This window comes from Rousettus aegyptiacus, unplaced genomic scaffold (assembly GCF_014176215.1).
Source record: "Rousettus aegyptiacus isolate mRouAeg1 unplaced genomic scaffold, mRouAeg1.p scaffold_m13_p_5, whole genome shotgun sequence".
In the NCBI taxonomy this organism is placed as follows: domain Eukaryota; kingdom Metazoa; phylum Chordata; class Mammalia; order Chiroptera; family Pteropodidae; genus Rousettus; species Rousettus aegyptiacus.
This window is the reverse complement of record NW_023416308.1, coordinates 25,626,761-25,639,895: the sequence shown is the minus strand read 5'-3', so window position 1 is coordinate 25,639,895 and position 13,135 is coordinate 25,626,761. Positions and strand designations below refer to the sequence as shown.

General features: G+C 36.3%; 1 protein-coding gene and 1 non-coding gene across 6 annotated transcripts in view; both read right to left on the bottom strand.

Moving 5' to 3' along the window:
• Positions 1-13,135, bottom strand: part of FAM118B (family with sequence similarity 118 member B) — a 46,614-nt gene that overhangs the window by 21,901 nt on the left and 11,578 nt on the right. For all 5 annotated transcript variants that reach the window (XM_036221939.1, XM_036221936.1, XM_036221935.1 and 2 more), the window contains one exon: positions 4,719-4,788. The gene's annotated coding sequence lies outside the window, so the exon portion shown is untranslated. The remainder of the gene's footprint in view (positions 1-4,718; positions 4,789-13,135) is intronic.
• LOC118603444 lies at positions 139-257 on the bottom strand. The gene has a single exon (XR_004951213.1). It is a non-coding gene; the product is annotated as a 5S ribosomal RNA (ribosomal RNA).

The window sequence follows — 13,135 nt, the reverse complement described above, 5'->3', positions numbered from 1 at the left end:
CGCCACACATTAAACAGTTTTAATTAAGCTGTACATCTTATTTTTTATTTTTTAAAATTTTTTTTAGGTCAATCCTTGGTTGACCTCACAGGTTGCAAGGACCTTGACAGTTTACAATCTCTTATTTTTTATTTTTTATGCCTACAGCACCTGGTCTTCCTAGGTGGTCTCCCATCCAAGTACTAACCAGGCCCAACCCTGCTTAGCTTCCGAGATCAGACGAGATCGGGCTTGTTCAGGGTGGCACAGCTGTAGATGAAGCTGTACATCTTAAAGGTGTATAAAGGTATCCCCAGCTTAACAGAAATCCATTAATTAATGCGCGACCCAAACTTAAGGCATTAAATTCATCTAAAAGAAAGTAACCTCAAAATTATGACTTTGGTGCTTCATACTGCTGCCTTGCTTCTGTTCCCATAGGCTGTCTCCCTTCCACCATCCTACACCCCACCAAAAATGAAAACAAAAAACAAAACAAAATAAAGAAAAACAATGTCATCTCATATCAATTAGTGGCCATCATTCTGTGAAGCCTAAGAAATACCTGTTATTTCCCTGAGACAGGCTTAAGGAAGACGCAGTGGACAAAACAATCCACAGATAAGTGTGCTAATAGCCCGCAAATTATCTATTTACTATCAGCTAAAAAAAAAAAATCACTGGGTCAAGAACAATTAATATTCATTTGCTGATTGTTAAGACATTCTTTGTCCCTGGACAACTGTGTCCTCATAGGCAGTGAGACATGTCTCTCTAGCTAAACAAAGAGTGAGAAATGGGAAGGGTATTAAGCAAAGAACCAGGAAAAATGACCAATTATGTTCAGGCGATGAGATAACTAGCAAAAGTAAAAATATTATTCTGCATTAGAATGAAAGCTATAGAGAGAAGTTTTACTTGCTCGAAATTTTAGTAAACCTGCTAAATCTACAGACCATTAATTCTAAAATAGCAATATTTCAAATAGTATATATACATATGCAAACACAATAAAGAAGACAATATGTATTACCAGAGTTTTCAGTGTTTTATTATCTTTCATTCTCAATACTTAGAAAGAATGAAATTACTAATAATTATTTGAAGTTTACTATTTTATCAGAAAGCTTTTTTTCTTTATTAAAACACTTTTTAAAGTTTGCTGATTTATTTTTCTGGGAAATAGAAGGGTAATTCCTTATCCCATATTCCATCACACATAATGGAGTTCTTCTTTAATACCATAATCATTAGGAATATTGGAATCACAAACTCACAGAAGTGAGTTAGGATGTAAACTGTCCTTCTAGACAAACCTTTGATTCTGCTGGTGAGAAATCTGGAGCTCAGAGAAGACAGTTGAATTCCTTAACTCAGTAAATCTTGCCTTAACAAGCATAAGATGCTTGTTAAAAGTATATTTTTAAAAACAGTCAATTAATTTAAAAGACAGTATATGTTTCCAGAACTAGAACCTCCAGAATCTTCAGGGGATTCTTATGATTCATGACACAAATAAGAAACACCTAAATGAAATCAAACACTCCCAACCAACTTTTTTGCTAAATATAGGATACACTGTAGACATACCATATGTCATCTGTTAAGTGTACACATTACTTACTACAGTCTAACAGCTCCCCAGGTTTGCTAATACCAATAGTCAGGAGTTAATCACCATTAAAATATTTCTACCAAGTTTTAATTTATGTGAAATAATTTCCTACTAAGTCTATGGTCTAGATTGGAGAAGTTGTGGTAGAAGAGTGGTTCTACACAGGGCAATCTATCAGTTTGGGGATATTTTTTAAAAGGACAAAATGAAAAGTGTACACATGCTTATGCTTTTTCCTTAAATATGGTTCTAGAAACCCATTATCTAAACAAATTACACCCATGTAAAATCTACTGTGTATTGAGATGAAAATAAAGTATACAGAGAAGTAATTGAATGTTTATTAAGTTTTGAAGACAGACATCTTCAGAATTAAATGTTCGATTCAGCTACTAAACCAGTGTTATTTAACAGACTCATATAGTGCTTACCATATGTCGGGCACTATTTATAAATATTAACTCATGTAATCTCCGTAACCTTCTGGAGTACTTACATCACCCTATTTTAGAGATGAGAAAACTGAGGCCCAGAAAGGCTGGGTGTCAGAATTCAAACCAATGTGGTGTGGTCTGCTCCCAAAGTCCATGTTCTTAATCGCACTATTACCACCTAGAAACATTCTTCAAGGATTAGCTTCTCAGCTTTTTGTTTTTAATTTGTAGCCCAAAACTACCAAAAAAAGGAAGCTGCTACACTCCAGAGAGCAGATTTACTGGAAATAATTCTGTGTAATGCTTAATAGCGGCTATATGACCAGGCATTTTGCTGATGCAATCATGACATCAGAAACTGAAATAAGCAACCTTTTCTGGGGACATGGACTATGTGCTCCTACCTACCACCACCACTAATCAACCAGAACCCTAGGTGGGTCCTATCATTTCTCCTGGAAAATATGCAAAGTCAGTTTTGCTGACAGGTGGTCAATTCTTGGGTGTCTACTTGTGAATTCTAAGATATTTGATTTTTTTCTTTACAGAGTCAATTGTTCTGAAAGTCCACTTCATCTACATAATCTAAGAGAATTAAATACGAACAACAGCTCTTGACAAGTTGTTACTGGAATGTTTTGGGTCCTCTTATTTAGAAAATAAATGAGATGTAATTCCATATCCCACATTATATCTGATCATACAATCATCCTGTTTTCTAAGAAAATAACATCTTTTCTTCAGTCTAAAGGATGTCTCATGATATAGGTCACATGTATACTCTGGTGGCACCTAAGCATAAACCATATTTTATTCCTTCTAGACTACTGCTTCAAAAAAAAAAAAAAATCTGTTCTAGCATTTTATCCTAACCAATATGCAGTTACTGCTAAAGAGTTTCCAAGCTAACTGTGAAAATCTTTTATAGAATTCCAAATATGCATCAACTAGTTGACACATTAATCTCTTTATATGATCACTATCTGAGTTTTCATTTTAGAGGGACATGCTATGTATAGCAAAAGTGGAAAAAGCTTTTTGCCACAAAGAAAACAAAGGCAATTATCTGTGGCAATGTCTTCATTACTCCAATTACTGCTAAGCCATTGAGAAATCCTTCAAGGGCAATAGAGTTCAACAAAATAAATCAGATACTTATTAAATGCTGAGAAAAGTAACAACAATCTCATTAACAAAATTTTTAAGGCCTAAGCTTTCACATAAGATAGGACACTTATACTTTGAAATCTATCAGCTTGGCAGGAAATAGAATGTATCTGATGGATGGGAAAGAGAAAAATCGAGGCAAGTATTGTAGGAAAAATCCATTAAGAAACATGAAAAAAGGACAAGAGAAAAGGGACTGGTTCTATGAATGAAATCAGTTTGCACTAACTGGAGGACTTGTAGTTTCAAAACAATGAAAGAACCCCAACAGCTTTCGCTTTCGTGGCATCTTGGTGCTAAGCAAAAATGTCAAAATATGACGCCTTTTTCCATCTAAGCATCAGAGTGAGGTCTCTCACCCTGAGTTCCTCATGCTGACCTATGTATCTCTCCCCACTTCTAGTGTGTAGTCTTCGGCTCAAACAACTGACAGACCAGGAGGAATGCAGAATAATTCACTTTGGTATATGGGTAGATTTTGGAATAAATCAACAAGAGAGAAAAATTCTAATGATGGCATTTTTGCCTGGAAGTCAAAGGTAAAAACGAATAGTTTAAGAAGGTGGTACATTTCTTGCTCTAAAAGCTCTCCCACAACTTCTACTTAAAAAAATAAAACAGTGATTGGAATGAAGACTGGCTTATTTCTGTAGCATAAACATAGAAAAGGGTTAACTTCATTTTTAAGAGAAAAAGATAGTCATCCTCTGACTTGGAAGAAATCAAACACTTCTAATTGTGGCTTTTGGACTAATTCCAACACATCTGGTTTTTAGCAACTACGGGGAAATGGAGGGAGAAAAGGATACCCAGTATAAGGTACTACAAAAGAGCATCCAACAAGCTCATTGATCAGTAACGAAGTAAATATTTTACTCGGGTAGTTGATGAATTCAATTCTACAATGTAGACTGCAGCCTTTCCTATCAGTGTATAAAACATTTTTTCCATTTTCTTCCTTCTAATGTGCACAAAGAGATGGAACTGATAAGGCAGGAATTACATCTCAACATGTGAGGGTCTGATTCCTCTGTGTACTGCAGTCTTGAAGTACTTCCTCCACTTCTGGGTAACTTAGTCTGCTCTCACTTTCATCTTTAAATTTTAAGTGCCTGACACCCTCTACCTTCTGTCAGGTAAGATCTGTATCACATTCGCTTCCTGAAAATTTGCTTTAATGTAGTCACAGATAAAATGCCAGATCGATACCACTTATTCTTGGCATTTTAACAGCAAACAATGACCCATACAAGAACAATGTGAGAATGACCTCAGAGAGGTAAGGACTGAGAGGTATAACCCCAAATTCTAGAAAGCCTTTTTAACTCAAGTTCCAAAATAAACTACATTGGTATCTAAGGCTCAAGAGCTCAGATGTGGCTTATACTTGTTACTTTCAATTATAAAATCAACATAAGACATCATGTATAGCAAACAAAACTGTTTGGAGAAGGAATAATAAAACATCTAAATTAAAATCTGATTTGAATTAGAAGTTGGTGATGAAAGTTGATGATTTTTACCGTGCAAAGAATGAGAACTTCCTTCTTTGTCACTGCTTTCCCTCCTGTGAAGCTTCTGAGAAGGTATATCCTGAAAACAATGACACATATTGCTAAGAAAGTAAATTCAAAAATGCTAAAATATATGTATGTGTGTATATATGTATATATATATATATATATGATCATATCAAGTAGTACAATCATATAATTTCATCACTAAAAATGAGATTAAAGAAATCTTCAAGGCCAAGATTTTATGTTCTAGTGAATCTTTAAAAATCAAATTCCTCCTATTAAGACAGTGTGAATTACACATGGCATTACCCTCAACTGCTTGCTTTTCATGCCAACAGAATACACACAATATGCTGTGTAAAAATGCAGATTCATCCAAGTCTGGGCGACCCCAGAAAAATGTCATCATTATAGAGGAGCTCTTTATGAGGTGAAATTTGATAAGTCTTAAAGAAGAGATGACTTTAGTAAGAATATCCCACCTAATTTCCACCCTTTTTCGATTTCTTGAGGATTTCTTACTTGAACAGTACTGAGTTGACTATTAGGAAAAAAAGTATATTTTAACAACATGAAGCTTGACAAATGTTATGATTAAAAACCCAAGTATAGCTGAATGTTAACAGCGATTAAGCAAAGTCACTGTCAATACCAGGTGAAACATAGCAGGTCCCACACTGTGGCCATGTAATCCAAATCTCATTAAGAGCAAAATCAAAGACAAAATATAAGATACAAAGTAGAGAGACTTGTTTTACAATTATTCTTAGAGTTAACTAAGAGGAAAATAAATGTTCTGCAACATTAAGATAAACAAAAATAAATCACACGAGTCCAGTTTATTCATTAATTTCAAGTTAGTGTTCAAGTGCACAACTTCTTAAAGATATAAAAGACACAAAATAATTGAATAGACACCCATCTTATGTTCTTAATTATGTTTCAAACTCAGTTATCAGAATATCTAATAGAGACAGGTTTAAGGATAAGCTTGCTTTTATTTGGTGTAATTCATTTTTAATTTTGTCATTCGACAGCTATTAAATGTCTACTAAATGCTAAAAGCTCTTGACCTTCCCACTGAAATGGCAAAAGAACTGGATTTCCTTTTAAAGAGAGAAGGTAAACTACTTAATTTTGAGGTGACTCATATATAGTACTAAATATAAGACGAAGGGAAAAGTCCTGGCAAATTTTTCAAGGGCCCTTCTAACTTGGCAGTTATGTGAACTCACACTATTTTCTTTTTTACTGTGAGATCAAAGTAGAATGTTTTGCTTCAGAAAGTCAAAGACCCATGCGTCTCAGCATTTTTCTGAGTAATCTTACCTCAGCTTCTACTTCATGGGAAACATTAGAAGTAATGAATAGCAATTCACAGCTAGGACTCCAATAGGAAACAACCATGATGAATTAGAAAAGGAATTGAAGAGAAAGAAGTTTAAGAAACTACAAAAGGATACTCCATGAAAAATAAAATTCAAAAACAACATGGGAAAAGATCAATTAGGAGCAAGGTTCGCTGGAATCACTCTAGTGATCTTACTGGGGCTGATTCTTTACAAAGAGTTCTGTGCATCATAAAGATGATACTGAAAATATCTACTAACATAGTACACTTGATATGCACATGACTTTGGCAATCTTCTACTATATCAGTCATTGAATAGGACCTTATAAAAACAGTGTGCGTGATTTAGATTAGAAACTTAAGAAACACATGCAAAATTTCACTGAGTCAAAGAGCAGAAGATACAGATCACCACATAAAAACATTAACAGAGCTACTGACCCTGAAAGAAATGAGGGCAGTAATAAAACCTGCTCTTAAAGGGCAGTTTCCCCCCAACTAAACCCAATTTATCTCATCACTGCTCCACTTAGAGACAAGTGCATGTGGGACCTTGGCCACCCTCTGCTATAAAAAAAAAAAAAATTAGGAAAAAAAAAAAAAAAAAACCTTTTGAGCTTTTAACGTGGAGACCTATAAGTTGGAATGGTAAAATTTTGAGTTTTTACTAAATGTTAGGTCTCTAAGCATGTGACCCGATATATATATTTTTTTATTTATTATAGAAACAAGAGATTTTTATTTATTTAGCTGCTGTATGGCATGGATTTTAGAAATTCCTGTGTTACCTGAAATTACCTAATTCAAGTTAAGACAGGAGTCTGCATGTTATATGGAACTTCTTTACCTAATTATTCATTTGTTTCAGCTGATGAACTCCTTAAAGCTGACTGAGGAGAAAAACGTTCCTAGAATGTCGAGGAACTCCATTCCTCTTCTCTGGACATGCATGCCTCTTCACTGTTCCTAGAACAGGCCTGGTCCCCTCTGGTGTTGTGTGGCCTTATTTGCACCGGCTGTCCCTTCTACCATGCACTGGCATGCTCTCCCTGTCCAGTATCTGTACAAGGTTGGCAGTTTTTGCTCAAATCATAACTTCTCAGTGATGTTAGCCTGACCATCCTATTAAAAACTGCAGCCTCCTTAACACTGCATTAACTGTTCTGCTTTTATTTCAAAGCAGTACCACTCTCTAAGTTACTAATTGTATTAACAGTATAATAACGATACTAATTATGTATATTATTTGGCACCTGCCTCTTCCCACTGGAATGCAAGCTTCTTAAAGGTAGGGATCTTTTTTTAGTTCACAAGAAAAAAATGTAACAGAGAAAGCATTTCCTATGAAAAGAAAAACCCTACTACTGCTTTTTAATGTAGTATGGACAATAAAAGGCCATTTTAGAAAATGATACAGGAAAAGACAAAGTCCTGTGAAAATTGTGCACAGAAAACTGTCAGACTATCATTTTTCAGATATGCCAACAGTCATAGCAGTGAGTAAAGGTAATCTGATTTCAGCGGGTGAAAGGATTTCAGACTTAAATGTTTCAAGACTACCCTCTAACATTAACTGAACATTTGTATATATAAATCATTTTGTTTTTATAACTCCAGTTTCAGATATCAACGATGTAAACTGATTTTTATGGGTGGATTCTTGAGGCAAGAACTCTTCTCTGGCAAATGGCTCAAGGACATAAGTATTTAAGGCTAAGAAATCAGTTTTTCATATTTTATATATTAAATCTAAAGTACTTTACAACCAAAGGAAAATCTTACCAGCAGTAAAAGGGATTTCAAAACACAAATTGGATTAAGTCATGGTTTAAAATCATTCAATGGCTTTTCACTGTGTTTAATAAAATTAAGCTCCTCATTATGGCTACAAGAACAGGCATGATCTGACATCTGCAGTACACTTTACAACATCCCATTCAACGCTCTCCCTCATTCATCAGACTCTAGAACCACACGGAACACATTACAAACTTTCTGGGCTCACCCACAGAACTTGCCTTGGAGTTACATATTCTACAAGTGCCTCTGCTCCCATCTGATCCCTGAGGTCTCAACTTAAATGTTACTTTATATAGTCTGGTTATCTACCCCCTTCACCACAAGTGCCACATTTATACTTTAGCTCTTTATTTGCATTTCTTAACACTTGCAATTATTGGCATCTCCCATAAGAATAAAAGCTCTTTTAGGACAAGCAGTGTTTGTCTTGTTTCTATCATCATGTTCCCAGCCCCTAGCACAGTTTCTACTATATGTGTTTACACACTGTAGTCAGTGTTCAAACATTTGCTACTAAATGAGTGTGTACCCACTATGAGTTAAAGTCTAGAAGTTCAACGGATACTTTTAATTTTATGAGCTGTTAAAAAAAGAGGATGGTCAAGACAGTGAAGTAGGTAAACACTATGCTCACCTCCTCCCATGACCATCTCAAAATTACAACTAAATTAAAGAACAAACATCATTAAGAACCATTTGAAGACAAGCTGGACAGAATTCCTATAACTAAGACTAAGCAAGAAGCCATGTGGAGACCTGGTAGTAGGGGTGGAGATGCAAAATGGGCTGATCCCACACCCAAGATATCAGGAGGGATATCTTGGCCATTGAGGTCTCACCAGAGGAGTGAAGGGTGCCAGGCCCACATTGGGCTTCCCAGCCCAAGTCAGCAGTGCCAGGAAGAGGAATTCCCATCATACTTGGCTGTAGAAACCAGCAGGGACTGCCTCTCAGTGAGATGTGGGGCTGCTGGAGACCCAGATACTGGTTTTGAGGGGTTCACATGTGGACTCACCCGCTCTCTATGGTCTCTAGTGCAGGGGCAGCAGCTCTAACAATGCCAGGGACATACCGGGAGGAACTGAGTTGACTAGCTTCAAGGCGATAGCTGGAGGAGTAGAGGTCAGGGCAGTTCTCTTGGGAAACAGAAGTGCTGGCAGGTGCCAAATTTGTGCTCTCCATTAACTTGGCTAATACTGTTTGCACCGCCCTGGTGATTCCCAGAGAACTCACACAACTCATGAACCGGGCCTGAACCTCTTCCAGTGGCTTTTCCACACAAGCAGCCTGCCTTGGCTCACACTGCAGACTTTCCTAAAATCTCTCAAAGTTCCACAAACCTCAGACAAGCAGCAGCTGGCCTCAATATGTCCTGTACCCTCTTGCTAAGTGGCCCCAAGACTGCCACAAATGGCAACCGGTTTCAACTTGAATTGTGACTCCCATCAGGTGGCCCCAAGCCTGGCATAAGCAGTGGTCAGTCTTGGCCAGCCTGAAATATAGCTTCAATTAAGCAGCCACAAGCCTGGTACAAGTTGCAGCTGGCCTCAGCTCATATCATGGTGTGTAGCAAAGAGTTCCAAGCCTGGAACTAGTGGCGGCCTGTATCAAGTGCCTTCAAGCCCAGAACAAGCAGCAACCAACTGCAGATCACTTTGTAGCTCCTACTAGGCATGCCCAAGCCAGGCACAGTAGTGGCTGACCTTACCCTTCACCAGAGCCCCTCCCAAGAGGCCTCATATTCAACACACCTGGTGGCTAGCTTCAGACCACACCAGAGCACCACCTAACAGGCTCCACAACTTGGCTGGCACCCATAGCCTGACGAAAGAGACTTCTGCTTTATGGGGTCAGCCCTCACACAAAAGCTCATCTACTAGAGTCATGGCCAGCCCTCACAACTACTCAGCCTGAAAGTCAACCCCACCCACTAATGTGACAACAGTAATCAAGGCTCAACTGTAACAGGAGGGTATACACAATCCACATAAGGAACACACCCCTGGAGCACCCAACTAGTTGAATAGGGAGACTGCACCAAGAGGCTCCACAGGACAGCTACTACATAAGGCTACTCTGCAAGATTGGGTGATGTAGTAGATCTGTAAGACAAATGAGGAGACAAAGAAACGTCCCAAATGAGAGAACGCGACAAAACTCAAAAACAAAACAAAACAAAACATGCTAAACAAAACGGAGGCAAGCAATCTACCAGGTAGAGAGTTCAAAATGCTGGCTCTAAGAATGCTCAATGACTACTCAGGGGAAGGACAAATGAACACAGCGAAAACTTCAACAAAGAGATAGAAAACATAAAAAAGGAGAAAGAAAACAAACAAATAAAAAGAACCAGTCAGAATGAAGACTATAATAAATGAAATGAAGACTACATTAGATGAAGAAAAGGATCAACTCAGTAATCTGGTATATAAGGTAGTGGAAAATCAGAAAAGCAAAGAGAAAAAAAGAATTTACAAAATGAGGATAGTTTAAGAGACCTCTGGGACAACATCAAGAGTAACAACATCTGCATCATAGGGATACCAGAAAGAAAAGAGATGGAGCAAGGGATTGAAAACTTATGTGAAGAAATAAGGACTGAAAACTTCCCTAACCTAGCAAAGGAAATAGACATATAAGTCAAGGAAGCAAATAAGAGTCCCAAAACAAGATGAATTCAAAGAGGCCCATACCAAGACACATGCAAATAAAATGTCAAAGGTTAAAGACAAAGAGAATCTTAAGAGTGGCAAGAAAAAAAGCAGTTAGTTACATACAAGGTAGCTCCCATAAGACTGTCAGCTGCTTTCTCAAGGTAAACTTTGTAGGCCAGAAGGGACTGGCAAGAAATATTCAAATTGATGAAAAGACCTACAACCAATATTACTCTACTCAGCAAGGCCACCATTTAGAATCAAAGGAGAGATAAAGAGCTTTCCAGACAAGAAAAAGCTAAAGGGGTTCATTACACCAATAGTATTATAGGAAATGTTAAAGGAACTTCTCTGAGAAAAATATACATAGAAAGTGCAAATAATAAAATGGCAATGACTACATACCTATCAATAATTACTTTAAATGTAAATGAACTAAATGCTCCAATCAAAAGATACAGGGTAGCTGAATGGATAAAATATAAGACATGCTGCCTACGAGAGACCCACTTCAGACTGAAAGACACAGAGACTGAAAGTAAAGGGAAGGAAAAGATATTTCATGCAAATGGAAACAAAAAAAGCTGGGATAGCTATACTTATATTAGACAAAATAGACTTCAAGAGACAAAGATGAGCATTTCATAATGATAAAGGGGTCAAACCAAGAAGAAAATATTAACTTTTGTAAACATCTACACACCCAATGTAGGAGTACCTGAATATACAAAGCAAATATTGACAGACAAAAAGGGAGAGAGCAACAGTAACACAGTCACAATAGTACACTTTAACACCCCATTAACATCAATGGAAAGATCACACAGAAAATCAACAAGAAATAGTGGTCTTGCATGACACATTAGAGCAGATAAATTTAATTGATATTTTTATAGAACATTTCACCCCAAAGCAGAATATGCATTTTTCCAACTGCATATGGAATATTTTCCAGGACAGACCACATGTTAGGCCATAATACAAGTCTTAATAAATTTAATAAGACTGAAATCATATCAAGCATCTTCTCCGATAACAATTGTATGAAACTAGAAATTAACTGCACAAAGAAAACTGAAAAACACACAAACATGGAGGCTAAACAACATGCTACTAAACCATGAATGGGTGGGTTAACACTGAGATCAAGAAAGAAATCAAAAGGTACTTCGAGACAAATGAAAATGAAAACACAATGGCCTCAAATCTATGAAACACAGCCAGCGATTCTAAGAGGGAAATTCATAGCAATATAGGCATCCCTAGACACAGGAAAAATCCTGAATAAACACTCTAACCTTACAACTAAAGAAACTAGAAAAAGAACAAACCAAGCCCAAAGTGAGTAGAAGAATGGAAATAATCAAGATGACAGTGGAAATCAACAAAATAGTCTTTAAAAAGCAATGGAAAAGGTCAATGAAACCAAGAGCTGGTTCTATGAAAAGGTAAACAATATTGATAAAGAAAAAGAGGACCCAAATAAAAATCAGAAATGAAAGAGAAGTGACGAATGACACCACAGAAATACAAAGGATAATAAAAAAAAATACAATGAACAATTATATGCCAACAAACTGGACAACCTGAAAGAAATGGATAAATTCCTAGAAACATACAAGCTTCCAAGACTGAATTAGGAGGAAATGTAAAATCTGAACAGATCGATAACTACTAACAAAATCAAAGGAGTAATCAAAAAATTCTCAACAAAAGTCCTAGATGGCTGCACAAATGAATTATGCCAAACATTTAAAGAAGAATTAATGCCTACTCTGATCAAACTATTTCAAAAAATTGAAGAGCAGAGAGGACTCCCAAACTTATTTTATAAGGCTACTATTACCCTGATACAAAAACCAAAGACCCTACCAAGAAAAAATGATAGGCCAATATCCTGATGAACGTAGATGCAAAAATCATCAACAAAATCAAAAAACCAAATTCAGCAATACATTAAAAAGATCACACATCACGATCAAATGGGATTTATTCCTGGGATGCAAGGTTCATTCAGTATCCGCAAATCAATGTGACAGCATGTAAAATGAATGATAAAAATCATATGATCATACCAATAGATGTAGAAAAAGTATTTGGCAAAATCCAACATCCATTTATGATTAAAAACAACTCTTAGCAAAGTGGTGATAGGGATAACATACCTCAACATAATAAAGGCCATATATGATAAACCCACAGCTAACATTATATTCAACAGTGAAAAGGCAAAAACTTTTTCTTTAAGATCAAGAATATACCATAAAAAATAAATAAAAGCATATTGTAATATCTGCTTATAAAAATAAATGTTCAGTACTAAATATCAGAAAATGGATTTAAAAAGAATCAAAAAAACAACAGTGTCTACTTTCACCATTATTATTCAACCAAGTATTAGAAGTCCTAGCCACAGCAATTAGACAAGAAAAAGAAATAAAAGAAAGTGAAACTATCATTATTTGCAGAGATGTGATGCTATATACAGAGAACCCTAAAGATCTCACAAAAAAACTATTAGAAAAAAGGAATTCAGTAAAGTAGTAGAATACAAAATTAATATTCAGAAGTTGGTTGCATTTTTATACACCAGTAATGAAATATCAGAAAGAGAA